Raw genomic sequence first — 13,413 nt, 5'->3', positions numbered from 1 at the left:
TGCTTTGGGGTGCACCATTCTTGGCCTACAGTAATTTTCCCTCCAGTTGTCCAATGCCACGTTGGTTGTACAAAGTTCCACAAAAAAATGTTTCACTGGGGGGAAGAAAAAAAACAAAACTCAACAAAAATGTGTACATTTCCTGGCAGCAGGAAGTGATGAGCTGGAGGGCAGCAGGTTGTCCTGGGAGGGAGGGTGAATTAAAAAGCACTGGCCTTGATTCTGATTGCTAAGTGGACTGTATCATTAAACAGCTCTTTTGTGAGCTGCAGTTGGCAGCTGTGCCTGCCCTTACAGCACAAATTCCACATTTTTGGCAACACGTGTAAACATTAACAATTAGTGAAACAGAAGAATTTGTCAGCTTCACCACTGGACTGTTAGAGGCTGACAATTAAGGGCTGGGGTTACTGCAAAGAAAATTATTTCAGTGAAGGCTCCCACGTTACAGGTAAGGTGTCATTTATTCAGTAAAGCATCCCAAAGTTTTCAATAGGTGGTTAGAATATTGCAACTAAATCCCACTCATGTTATTAAACACTGGACTGTGCTGTGTTAGAAGCTTCTGACTACACCTTTTAAGACCAAATGCAACATTAGTGACTTTCAAACCAGCTTTTATGATAGTTGGGACTGAGCATGGCCCATTGGTGGCACTTTTTCTTTTTAGTACAGTGTTTTAAAATTTCTATACTTTCTTTTTAATTATTTGAATTTTCAAGTTGGAGAAATGTTTTTTATTTGTAGTGTTCTTACCGTAATTTTTTTTTCTTTCTTTTTTTTATTTCACGTTGTTGTAACTTTGCCCAGAATTAAAGCTCTTTGGGAAAAATCATGCTAGAAATCTTTATTTGCAAACCACTAGGTAACCTTTGTGCCTTTGTCAGTGTGTGATGCTGAAGGGAAGTCTGTATCCTAAGAACACTGCGTCTTGGGGGCCTTGTTTAATGAGTGGGAAGAAGGACCTGGATGCTGTTTGCTTTGTGTTTCACTTGTTTCCTTCATGGGATTGGATTTTCTGTTCCTCGGGACTGTGTTTTGCTCCGTGCTGGGTGATGAACGTCCCCTCTCTTGTGGTTCAAAGCCTTGCATTATTGATTGCAAGAGTGGGGGGAAAGCAGAGTCGTCCCACACAGCTCTGGGATGAGATGGGCAGTGCACCAGTCTCCTGAAATAGTCCAGTTGAGCCTCCCTTTTTCCCAGAAGGATTTTCTGAGATGGGCACTTAGGATCATGATGGCATTTGGGCACCGTTCATTAAGGAGAGGAAGCACATTCCTCAACACCCCTAAATCTGACTTGACTTGGCATTTGTCTTCACTAAAGAAAAGAGGGGTTGAAATTCCCTGTCTGATTTAGAGCAGGGACTTGAAATGCCAGCCTCTCAGGTGAGAGCTTTGATCACAAATCCATTAAATACTGCATTTTCCTGTCTCAAAAATGCACTGACTGTAGTAGTTGCTTGGCTGGGCAAGCAGCAGGAATCCCCTGTGCTGAGGGGAATACCCAAACCACAGAGATGCACTTTCATTTTTCTCTCACTGAGAGTCTGTAAGTGTCTACTACACAAGAATCAAACACAGCCTGACCTGTAGTCTTAGATAGCAAAAAGTACAGGACAAGATATTGCCATTAATGTGTCTTGGAAAATAAAGTAGACAACACTGCAGAAGGTTTGAAGCAACAATTTAATTTTTAAAAAAAAGTATCATGGTTTAAATCTTTACTCTTGCTTTTACAGTGTTAAAATTGAAAGGATGTCCAGCATGCCTTCAGTCTTCCTCAAATCCAGGTTCTCTTTAACAAACTCATTTATATGAAATAGACACTTTATATTGCATTAAAACAAACACACACACACACCAAAAAAAAGACAGACTTTGTAATCGCCTGGAGTCACATTTCAAAACTAGCAAGTCAGGCAGTTATCCAGCAACAACCTCCTTATTTTAAACATTTTTAAATCTTTAAAAAAGAATGAAACAGCAGTGACCCAGCACTAGCCCAGGTTTTTAAATAGTAAAGAGATTTTTATCAGTGTACATTTGAAAAACAAACCAGCTGCCACCACCGGGGTGTTGATGATGTTGGTCAGAGTCCAGCAATGACCTCCTGTTGTAATTCCGTGTGTTCACTCTACAGTCCATAATTCAGGGCCCACCAAAAGGCAGCGACCAGCAGGGCTGCAGGCACCAGCTTCTGGCAGACACACCTGAAAGGAAGCCTGGGAACCTGGCGGGAGAAAGGAGGCAGGAATTAGGGATAACAGGCAGCAAAAAGACGGTCGACAAGTGTCAAATCCAGCTGCGAAGACCCTTCCTCTCTCCTCCAGGGTGAACACTGCTGGCAGCAGGCACTGCTTATCTCCCCTGGGATAGACCCTCACAGCATTTTCCAGTGGGAGATGCCTTCCCTCTGCCAGGAATCCCTGGAGCTGTGTGGGATTTGAGCAGCACACCCTGGCAATAAATGAGACATTCCAGCCTAATGGGAAAAAATAGGGCACCAAGGAATAAACCCCAACCTAGAGCTGCATTATATCCTTTACTCATTGACACTTAATTCCCTTTTAAGTGTTGCTGTTACTTCCTTGTCAACAAAAATTTGGGAGAAGAGGGGGAGACCATACCCAGCTTCCGCAGCCAACAATCCGCTTCGCCCAGTTACTGCTCAAAATGTTCCGAGAGCTTCTTATAACACTTCTAATAACATTCAATGTCTGGAAAACACTGATAGCAACCCTGAGGATTGAAAGAAAACAAAACAACAAAAAAAAGAAAGCGTGGGGATGGAAAATTCATTCTAAAAACTGGCAAAGAAAACACCGAAGTTTAGAAAACTGAAAAAAGCAACCAAGAAAAAAAAAATCAACCAAAAAAAAAAATCAACCAGAAAAAAACCCCAAACCCCAAAAAAATCCCCCAAAACACCAAAACAACCCACACAACCACCACCACCCCCCAAAAAAAACCCTCACACCCGAACAAAAACCTCCAATATGTTCCTTCCTGAAAGTCTCATGTGTGAGTGCATATTTCTCTAAATATTTAGGGTGTATATTTCTCTAAATATTTAGGGTGTATATTTCTCTAAATATTTAGGATGCAGACCTCTGAAAGCTAAAGGTAATTTGCTTTCTGAATTAAGTGATTAAGTGGCGATCTCGTGCCTTTTGACTTTAAATGGCTGCAGTCTGTGGAAACGATTCACATGCTAAAGCTTTTCCTTGTAAAACAAGCTGTTTCCTTGTAAAACAAGTCTGTTTTCCTTCCTTAGATTCTGTACGAGGCAGCAGTAGTAGCTATAATTTTTTTTTTATTTTATTTTGTGTACAGGAACACCAATTTTTGGTTACCTAACCTGTTTTTTAGAAGGATCTGCCAATAAGGTGACTTACAATCGTGCCAGGTGAAGCAGTGTATCTTCTAAGCTCCTGTGGTACCTCCTGTTAAATTCATCCCCGATCAGGGCCAGCTGACGGCCAACCTGAGTGGCTGAGCTGCAAGATGTGCACGTTAGAGGAGAATTCTGCGACAGCAAGTCTTTAAAAGCACTCTGCAAGTGTCAGGTACAGTTACTCACTCCCCCAACAGCTGGGTATGTAAAAGGGAAATGTTAAGGTTTGAGTTTCTTTTTTTTTTCCCCCCCACGTTATTTATGGTTTTATTGATTAAGCATCTCACGCCCACATTTATATGCAGAGAGAAGTGCCTTGATGTTTTCTTAAAAAGCTGCATATTTGGCACTTTTGAAAAAAAAATGTTGATTTTTTTAAGTGTCTCATTTCTTTATATAAGACAATGGAATTCTGGCCTAGGGTTGCTTTTTCTTTCCCACCCCACCACCTCCCCCCCCGAGTCAAAATATTCAAACAGCCTTCACTTAGAACCTCTCAGAATATTTCATCTCACAAAAATGTTGCCTCTGTCATCCAACATTTTTACTCCAGTGATTTCCATGATGCAGTCTGGGTCTCCAGCTATTGGGTGGTACCCTGGTATGAACTGACCAAAACCTAAAGGCTTTTAGGGGGGGTTCTGGGGCACAGAGAAACCTGAAAACAACATCTGTGGCAACATTTTGATGCCAAAAACTGGTTATGCCTTCCTGATGAAAATCTCCAGTTAGATTTAGCTTCTCTCAGACACAGGTTTTTGTGTTTATTTTGGTACACAAATAATAGGAATATACATTTTCATTTTAACTTGCATTTCTGCTGAGATCTGCTTGTGTGAGATCTGCTGAATAGTCACTGGGCTTAAGAGCTTAATTCTACAGATCTGCTTAAAAAAACTTGGGCTTGGTCTGGTCAGTCCATCAACTGAAAAGAAAAAAAAAAAGAACAACCCAAAACAAAAACCACCCACAGAAAGGAATTTTCACAGACGGGGGAGAAAGGCAGCCCCTGACTCTTCAGCTGGAAAAAAATGCACGTATGGGATTAAGCCAAACCCCAAGCAGCAGCACCAGCTCGCTGTGAGCGGCGCCTGGAGAATTATGTAAAAATGGCCTCTTCAGCTGCTTGTTATAACAGGTGGGTTTCCAATGAAGAGCCACATCTGTGTCCCTGTGCAAGATTAAAAGCCTCACAGACACTTTGCGCTGCCTAATGGTGCACTACAGGTTATCTACACTTGCATCTCTCCCGCTCCCAGCAGCACCCACTGCGATTATTTGGCTTAGCAAAGTCTCCTGGAAAGTCTGGCCCTCTGTGCTGGGGGGAGGACAGGAGGAGTATTGATGTGGTGATACCTGATATCAAACTCCATTTGCTCTGTGGTGTCTGGGATTGTCTGGAGGTTACTGTAGGTCTCCTCTTCTGGTGCTCCACCGGGGTAGCTGGAGAGGACAAAGTGCCCGGGGGTTCTCCTTATTTGAGGCATCTTGCTCTGCAGAGAGTCATGACAGACAACCTTGTGGCTTCTTGTTACGTAAGGTCTTCCCAGCTTAGATGGAAATTAATCTTTAAAGTGCTCTTAAAGTTGCTCTTTTTACTCCTCCAGTCAGAACACGAGTGTTGCTAATATTAACTATTTTGAGAGCAGTCAAAGGAAAGTTTCAGTGACCCAACAGATGTTCAGCAATTCAAACACGCAGCATTTAGATGGCTGCTGCTTTATATATTGGCCCAAAACAACCTAAAAATTGGAAAATCTCGATAAATATAGCTAGTGTAGTCAAGTATAGTTTCTCAGTAGTTTCACTTAGCACAAGATGCTTTCCTACACTGATTGCAACAACCTGCCTGGCATTAAATCAACTCTAACCCATGGAGATCCCCAGGCAGCAAAGTATCTAAAACAAACTTGAACAGGTTTTCCTAAGTCTTTAATTTAGGCCCAAGTTTACACACCTTCCTCAGCTGGAGGCCACCACCACGGAAATTACAAGCAACTCACCACAGAAATAAATCTAATGAAGATTTAAACCCATTAGGAGCTTTCCACACAGAGGAGTGGACAGAAGGAACCACTGAAATGAGTGGAGCTGCCTCCTTGGACAGTGGGGAAGTTATTTGGAAAACACTGAGAGAGCAGAGCTTGGAGAGGGGCTGATGTTTTTGTAGTCATCAGGAGTGTTTTATTTGGTTCATCAAGGGAAACAACATCAGAGTTGAGGACAGGGATTATTTCAAACCACACACAGCCTTGGGCAGGTAACACTCCTGCCCCTTGGATATTTGCTGGCTCTGCCTGTTGTCCTGAGGGTGCCTGATGATGAGCTTAACTACAGTCTTTAGGAGATGCCCTGGTTTTATCTGGCATTGGTTTTGCCCAGGGTTTTGGATGGTTTCTTTGCTTCCCAGCTCTGTCCTTACAGAACTGATGCCCTTTGTTGATGGTGTGATCTCGGACAGCAACGAAGGGGATTTCCTCTGGCTGGATTCCTTTCTCCTTTTAAGCACACTCCCAGCAGGTCAAATTAATAAAACTCAACGTGAAATATTCTCTTAGAAATGAAACTGAACCAAGCAAAAAGTAATGTCCCCTGGATATGGATTTGGTTCGCCACGTTTCTGCAGCCTTGTAAACCCTCTAAATTTTACGCTGGGGATGAGGTTAAGGCCTTTGTGTCCCGAGGGAGCCTTGATCTTCTCTCAGTATTTAGATGAAATTTACGTTTTCCACAAAGCAAAGTTATTCATAATTAAAGTGTATATATTATTGCATGAGCAAACTCACAGAAATGTGATACTAGATAAATGAAAATATACTTGGTTTAAAGAGTAGGATCTTCTTAGTGATGATTAATGTGGCGGGGGAAAAGCAGCTACAGACTAGTTTCAGCTGGGTAGATGTTATGTGTCATACAGTTTGTAGTTTAATCTTCTGGGTTTTTTCCTTCTGTTCACAGCATTTCTGCTTTCCTTACAAAGATTTATAATCTAGGATTTTAAATATGTCCAGAGTTCTGAAAACCCCAGCAGTGCTGGGGTCAGGTGTTCTGAATTTTACTGCAACTGCTGTGAGGGAGTTGTGGGACCCAGCTCTGTTTCTGAGGGGAAATAGTGCAGTCCTTTCCTCCAAGGGACCACCTCTCTGAACATATTTTACAGGTGAGTTAAAAGGCTTATTTCATTCAGATAATCTTTTTTTAAAAAAGTCTTTTCAGGTGCTACACTTAGTTTCAAAAGATGCCGTGTCCTGTTTTAAGATCTTCCTTTATGTATTCCTGTGTCTCTCTCCTCAGTCAAAAAAAAAAAAAATCGGGAAAAAAAAAGGGTAATGTTCATAGAGGAACTTTGTGCATTCCTGATTTCCAGATACTCAGTCTCCCCAAGGACTTTGTAGCTCTGAACCAGGGCAGCCCCTGATTTGAGAACTCCACCAGAGCTCAAGAAATTTGGGAATGGTAGAGCAAGGTTTGGAGGATCCCGGGGGTGTGAAGTTCTCACTCAGACACCAGGCAGACAAAGTAAACATCCAGGTGTGTTAGTGGGGTATTCCTTTGGCCTGTGGGTACCACCGGGAGACTCAAACAAATGGAGATGGACTCATTGTGTTTCCTCACAGCTTATAAAGTCCTTAAAAGTTACCTAGTAAAACAAGTGGATAAAATGTAGAAAGGCCAAGCATAAAAAGTCAGCTGTCTACTGCACATGTATACTAATTATTTTTAGCTTTCACAACCATGTAGTGAGGGAAAAAGAAGAGGAAAAAAAAAACACTAAAAAAAGGTATCTTCTTTTTCTCTCTCCTTTTTTTTTTTTGTCTTCTTCATTTCTAGACTAGATGCTGGTTTCACATTCACGGGGCCGCACAACGGAAACGTCTATATCTGTGTGAGACGAAAACCGTGCTCTGAAAAAGACCTATAATAAGTCAAGGCACCACAGGACTCAGACATGTAAACAAACCATACAACACCACAACAAAAGCCCGAAGCATATGCCACCTCACACCTGTTACCATGATAATACCTTCCTCCCACGGGCTAAAAAAGAAACTGTCAGAGCTGTTGGGTCGTGCTCCCCACAACTCAGCTGCAGCCCGGGATGCTGGCTTTGCCCATCCAAAAAAGAGGGGAGTTATAACGTATTTGATGGGATGGACAGTGTTGAGGCAAAGGCAGTCTGGCAGGGCTACTCTCTTAAAGAAGTACAAGATGGCTCTAATTTAGTTTCAAAGCTCAGCTATTACCTTCTTGGCCTAGAGGCCATTTACTGATCTGTGTCATCGTTTTTAAAATTTAGGTGTACGGGTATAATGTAGAAATGCATGTAAAAGCTACATTAATATGGACCTGTTCTGTTCTTCAGATCTGGACCCGTGCAGAGGAGCAAATATGACACTCCACAGGCTCTCCTGGTTCCCCAAAGCAGGATGTGTTAATCTTCTACCACCCATCTTGCACTTGCTTTCTTTCTGCCTTCAGCAGAATAAATAATGCATTTCAAGCTTAAATACATACCTAATATTCTGCTGAATATCCTATATCCAAATTTTAAAAAACAGCCCTCTAAGTGGCTAATTATATGATGGAAATTGTGGCAGTTTATGAACACAATTATGACTGAATAATGAAGCATCCTCGGTGGAAAGATTATGTTTACGCTGTGTTTACTTTGCACAGGCAGGGTTTTTGTATTTGTGGGTTGTTTCTTTTTTTTTTTACCTAGCAAAAGAGAACAGAAAATCTTCTTGAAAACAGAACATGTTGCTAAACAAGGCATGCCAGCCGGTGAGTGGGGGAAAACAGAAGGATCTGAAATTTACTTTTAGTCAGAAATCTACTTTAGATTTGCTGCGTTAACTGTTTTTAAGACAGGCACAATAATACTTCAGTATAATGCACTGAATGCATTAATTACAGTGAATGTATTATCTTTATGTATTTTATGACATCTGTAGCACAGTCTCTGTGCACTTTATGTCTCAGACATACAATCTTACATATTTTACGCAGACGTGACACCGTAAAGCTAACAGCAATTACAATATGTGGTTTAGCATGTTTTAAAACTGGTTATGATAACGGAAAAAGTAATAATCTAATTCCAATATTCGGGCTCAAGATTCCTACGTAAATACAGATTTCCAGACAGGACCCTCACCCTTTACCCCCAAGGTACCAAAGCACATCTCAAACTGTTTCAGATTCTCCCAGCTGCCCATGCAAACCAAATTGAAATGAAAAACAAACAGAGGCTTGGTTGTTTGCATATATACCTCCAATCCATAGCCAACTCTTCCAAAACATGACATCATCCTCCCTGCTGCGAATACAAATCTCTAATGCCGTTTTACAAGGGCGAGCCTTTGATAAAACCAGCAAAGATTAAGAGCCAGTTTGGGTTTCAGAGAGCCAGGAATATGAATATGCCATCAGCAACCTCAGTTTCTCGTGGAAAGATGAGAGGTGAAGTCACTGCTACTCGTTTTTTAATAGTGCAGGTTAGTTAACCCAGGTTGCTGGATTAACTCTTAAATCAGTATCAGGTCGAGGAGCAAAGATAAATTAATTCTTTGTCTCATACCGTGTTCTCAGTCAGCTTAACATCAATGACCTTGGAGACTGTTTACACAAAACACTTGTTAATATTGCCTCAAACAGCCATTAAAGGCACACTTCTGTAAATCTAAAAAATACACATTCTGCTTCTTACATTTTCCTTCATTTCTGGTTTTATGCTCATTAAGTTAGTGATGATAACATGCCTTCACTGGGAATTTAACACAGGTTCTCTCACCTCAAAACAGGATAGGGATTAAGCATTTGATTATATTTAAACTGAAAAAAGAAGTATTCCTTAAGCAAGTTCTGTGACCTCGGTAGTAAAAGAAATGCATAACTGAGGGAACCTTTTAAAGTAAAGAGCTTGTACAGGTATTCTGTATTTCAGTCTCTGCTGAAAATGTTTAAGGGGCCCTGGTTCTGAGTCAAGACTTCGAGAATCCCTCAAGATTTCTATGCATCACCAGCATTTGCATGTTGTCTGTGCACCACTGTACCGTGCCAGTTAAAACATGACTCTGGAGAACAAGAGATCTCCACCTTAAAAAGCAGGCAGTACAGTTATGTCCACATTAAAAAGCCATGATTTGATAAGCCTACAAAGTATCACTTTCCTTGAAGAGTCCACTGATTCCTTCAGTGCTCACAAACCCATTTCTACGGCTTCTAAATAAACAAGAAATGAGAGGTGTTTGCTTTTAGCAAGATGAAAACATTAATTACCCAAGAGGTTTTATGGGAAGAACTGAGAACACTGAAGGGGAAAAATATAGATACCAAACTGAAACTATTTCTGTTAAAAAAAAAAAAAACCAAACACAAAACCTCACACACACTCTGCCACATTCAGATTTTTGTTTTGTGACAGCACCACCTATCTCAGGGATATCACCTTTGTTCTATTTGTTTACAAAGAGCTAAGGTTTAGATTAAGTCAGAAAGCTCCTGCTCTAACATTTACATTTCCCTTTCAAAACATCATCTGCCCTTTGCACTCCTCAGTCCCACCAAAAGGTCGAGATTCTTTTATAATGAAGAAGCATTGAATTGCACAGCCAAGTTGTAGGAGGTGAGTATGACAATGTATGTAGTCATCTATTTACGTTCATTCGGGTGCCTCTGAAACCCCAGTTATTGCTGCTGGACTGGGAAGATGAGGGATGTAAGTACAGCGTAACTGTAAGCGTAAGAACTCAAATTTAACTTGCTATTTGTGCTGTCATTCCTGTTCTGCACATCAGTATACAGAATTAAAATGCCACACTGTTCTCAGTTTTACTTAGGCTCCCTGTATTGGTAGAATTTTGGTAGTAATGGTTTTGCAAACACTGTTTCAGTTAAATTATAAATTTATTATATTATTATAAATTACGGCACTACAAAGTTATGACTTAAAATCCTAGTTCACCTACAATGTTTTAGTGTTTGGTGTTTTTTTCATAATAAAATAGGTAAGGTATATTCTCTACCTCTTGAAGACATTGGAACTCACAATAAAAATAGGGCCTCTTATTAAACAGATCAAATGTACAGAACTGACTGTGAGGAGCAAACAAAGGTTTTATGCACAGAACTCATCCTGCCCCAATACACCACTGTATTTCTTCGGACACAATGTGTTTTTCACTCATTTTCTTCTTGCAGATTTGTAGCCCCTACTCATGTAAGCTTTAATTTTAGCATTTGGCTTCCCAGTTTCATTTCAGATTTACACTGCGTTAGGAGGGGTTAAACTACTCCCTTTGGTAACCTCAGCATCAAGCTCAGAGTTATTATTCTGCTCCACAGTTCTTGCTTTGGCCCTGCAGAAGCTGAGTGCACTCAATTCTTCTCAGTCCACTCTTACAGTCAATGGCCTATTGATATAAAAATCCTTAAAAAGAGCTAAGACAGACACCTACCAAACAGGTAAAGCAAGAAATTTTGTTGAATTTCTTCTTTCAGAGATAGTCTCCTCAGTGGTGACATTCTGACAGCAGAAGAGATCAAACACCTTGAATAAACATTGATTTTTTTTCTTCGCTATACTCAGTGCTAACTCCCATTCAACTGACACGCATCAAATGAAAAGAGATAATTCAATATACCCAAAATAAGTTAACTCAAAATAACTTTGTCCATGTGCCTGTGACAGAGAGTGACAATGGAGCCCACTCTGTCTTCTTGTTACGCACACGGCCTGGGGAAGCAGACTTAGGCTAACACTCACTTTCCATTTAAACACCTACAAATCTGCTTAATCACAGGACTCACCACGCTGCTGAAACCACTCCTTGTGAAATGATTTAAACACTACTGAGGGTACACTGCCCTACAGCGCTGTGTACAGTATCCAGTGTCTGTCCCCATCCCTGCTGCCGCACATCGCTCCCGCTACCAACACCCCGCACACAGGCGGAGAAAAACCGAGTTACTCGGGAACACTTTTAGACGTTTTAGCAGCGGCGCGCACTTTGCTGTGCGTCGCGGGCTTATTTTGAGGGCTTATTTCCTGCTTTGCTAAAGAGTGAAAGCACACGTACCCCGCTCGTCACTCGCGCCGAGCACAAGCGCGGAGCACACGGGTCCTGCCCGAGCATCCTCCGGGAGGGCACACGGGAGCAGCGGGCACAGAGGGCAGCCCGGACAGGGAGCAGCCGGGACAGGGCGCTCCTCCCGGCACCGCCGCCCTGGTTTGTTAAACCACATCCATCCCTCCTGCTCCTCCTCCCGAAGATGCTGCTGCGCCGGAGCCGGCGGAGGTGCCGCCTGCGCGGGACCGTCCCGGGGCACCGCGGAGAGCAGGTGAGGGAGGCGGCGGGTCCCGCAGCGCCAGCCCGGCACCGCAGCCCGGCTCTGCCCCGTAAACTCGGGTTCTCCCGCTCCTCCTCCGCCCCTCTCCCGCCGGGACCCCGCCGCTCACCTCGTCCCGGCGCCGCGGGAACGCAGGGCGGGCGTCGGGAGAAGGGGGGGTCCCGGGGGTCCCCGGCCCCGCCGCGCCGGCCACTCACCGCGGCGTCCCCGCCGAGTGTCCCTATTGTCCGCCCGGCCCCGCCCCGGCACGGCACGGCCGCCCCGCCCCGCCGGGGACACCGCACGGGGGGAGCGGGCTGGGCTGGAAGTGTCGCGGGGGTGTGCACGCTCTGGGACGGCGAGGAGCGCGCCCTCCGCGGGGGTCAGCTCGGCCGAAGCGGCTGGGGGACACCTGCGTCCCCCTGCTGTCCCCAGGGTACCTGCGGGGAATGTGGGCGCAGAGCAGGAGAAGCGCCGGCAGCAGTTGCTGAGGGGTTAAAGAGAGAGAGAGATTTCGCTGCTGACCCCTCGCCCGAAAGGTTTAGTGAGGTCACGGGACTCGCAGTGTTTTTCTTTTGTGCTGTTGATAGCAGGGTGGTGAGTGATTCAGGCGGTGGAGAGCACGGGTTTACTGCAGAGGAGCTCTAAAGGAACCAAAACCCCCTGTTGCTCCACGCTTTATTGTCATGTCAAACAGGAGACTTTACCCGCTAGTGTTTGAGAGTGGACTTTGCCCTCTATTTATAGTATGATTTCATCGCTTTATGAGTGAAGGTAAACACCAGGAGGAGCAGAACCAGCAGCATAGATACAGCACTCCCCCTGGAGCTGGGATGTCCTTAAGACTTTCACGGCTAAGTTTTTAAATGTACAAAAGTGCTTGTGTACGTGTGTATCTTATCCGAACCACTTCGGCGCTACGCGTAGCAATCCTCCTTGTCACGCGGATGTTTTTCTCTCATCCTCGAGCTCCGTACACGAGGTTTACTCATCTGTGAAAGGAACATGACAAAGCTTATCTTCCCGCTCATGCCAAGGACTGTGCTGTGTTTGCATTTGCACACGTTAGATGAAAATTGCCTCGAAAGTACAACATAATAAAAGGGAAATTAACCTCCGTAATACCACTTCTTGCCATGACTTTCTCCTATTCACGAGTTCTGATATTTCAATTCTTGTATTTACTTAGCTTCAAATCAATAATAGTCCCTCTCCCGAAACCAGGCTTAATTCTGCACATACAGGTAACCTTGCTTAACTCAGTGAGTTGCCTCAAGCTTAAAATAGAATACTCAAATGTCATCATAGGAGCGATTTCTGTCACAAAGATAACAAGCCAATGCTGCCACAGCATTTCCTGATACAATAACAGCGAGCATCACTAAGCTGCTCTCAAATTACCTTCCGCTTCCCTCGTTTTAACAATAATGTTACAAAGTGGACATGCCTTAATATTAAAAACTAGAGCGTCTGTTATTAGCTGTGATTTAATACTGTCAATGTACATTTCAGAGAGACAGCAAAACAAAACAACAGCTTTTTATCCCACGGAACTGTAACTGCAATTAAGGACTGCTGAATTAAGCTAAAAGACTCACATAAAAGAGAAACACCAAAAAACCAGTCTTTAATGAAACACTTGATACATTTAAAAAGTGGTATTTTTTTTCTCAGCTTTCCTCTGAG

Source organism: Pipra filicauda, unplaced genomic scaffold (assembly GCF_003945595.2).
Source record: "Pipra filicauda isolate LSUMZ 115617 unplaced genomic scaffold, ASM394559v2 scaffold292_size926685_pilon, whole genome shotgun sequence".
NCBI classification, from domain to species: domain Eukaryota; kingdom Metazoa; phylum Chordata; class Aves; order Passeriformes; family Pipridae; genus Pipra; species Pipra filicauda.
This window is presented reverse-complemented; position numbering follows the sequence as displayed.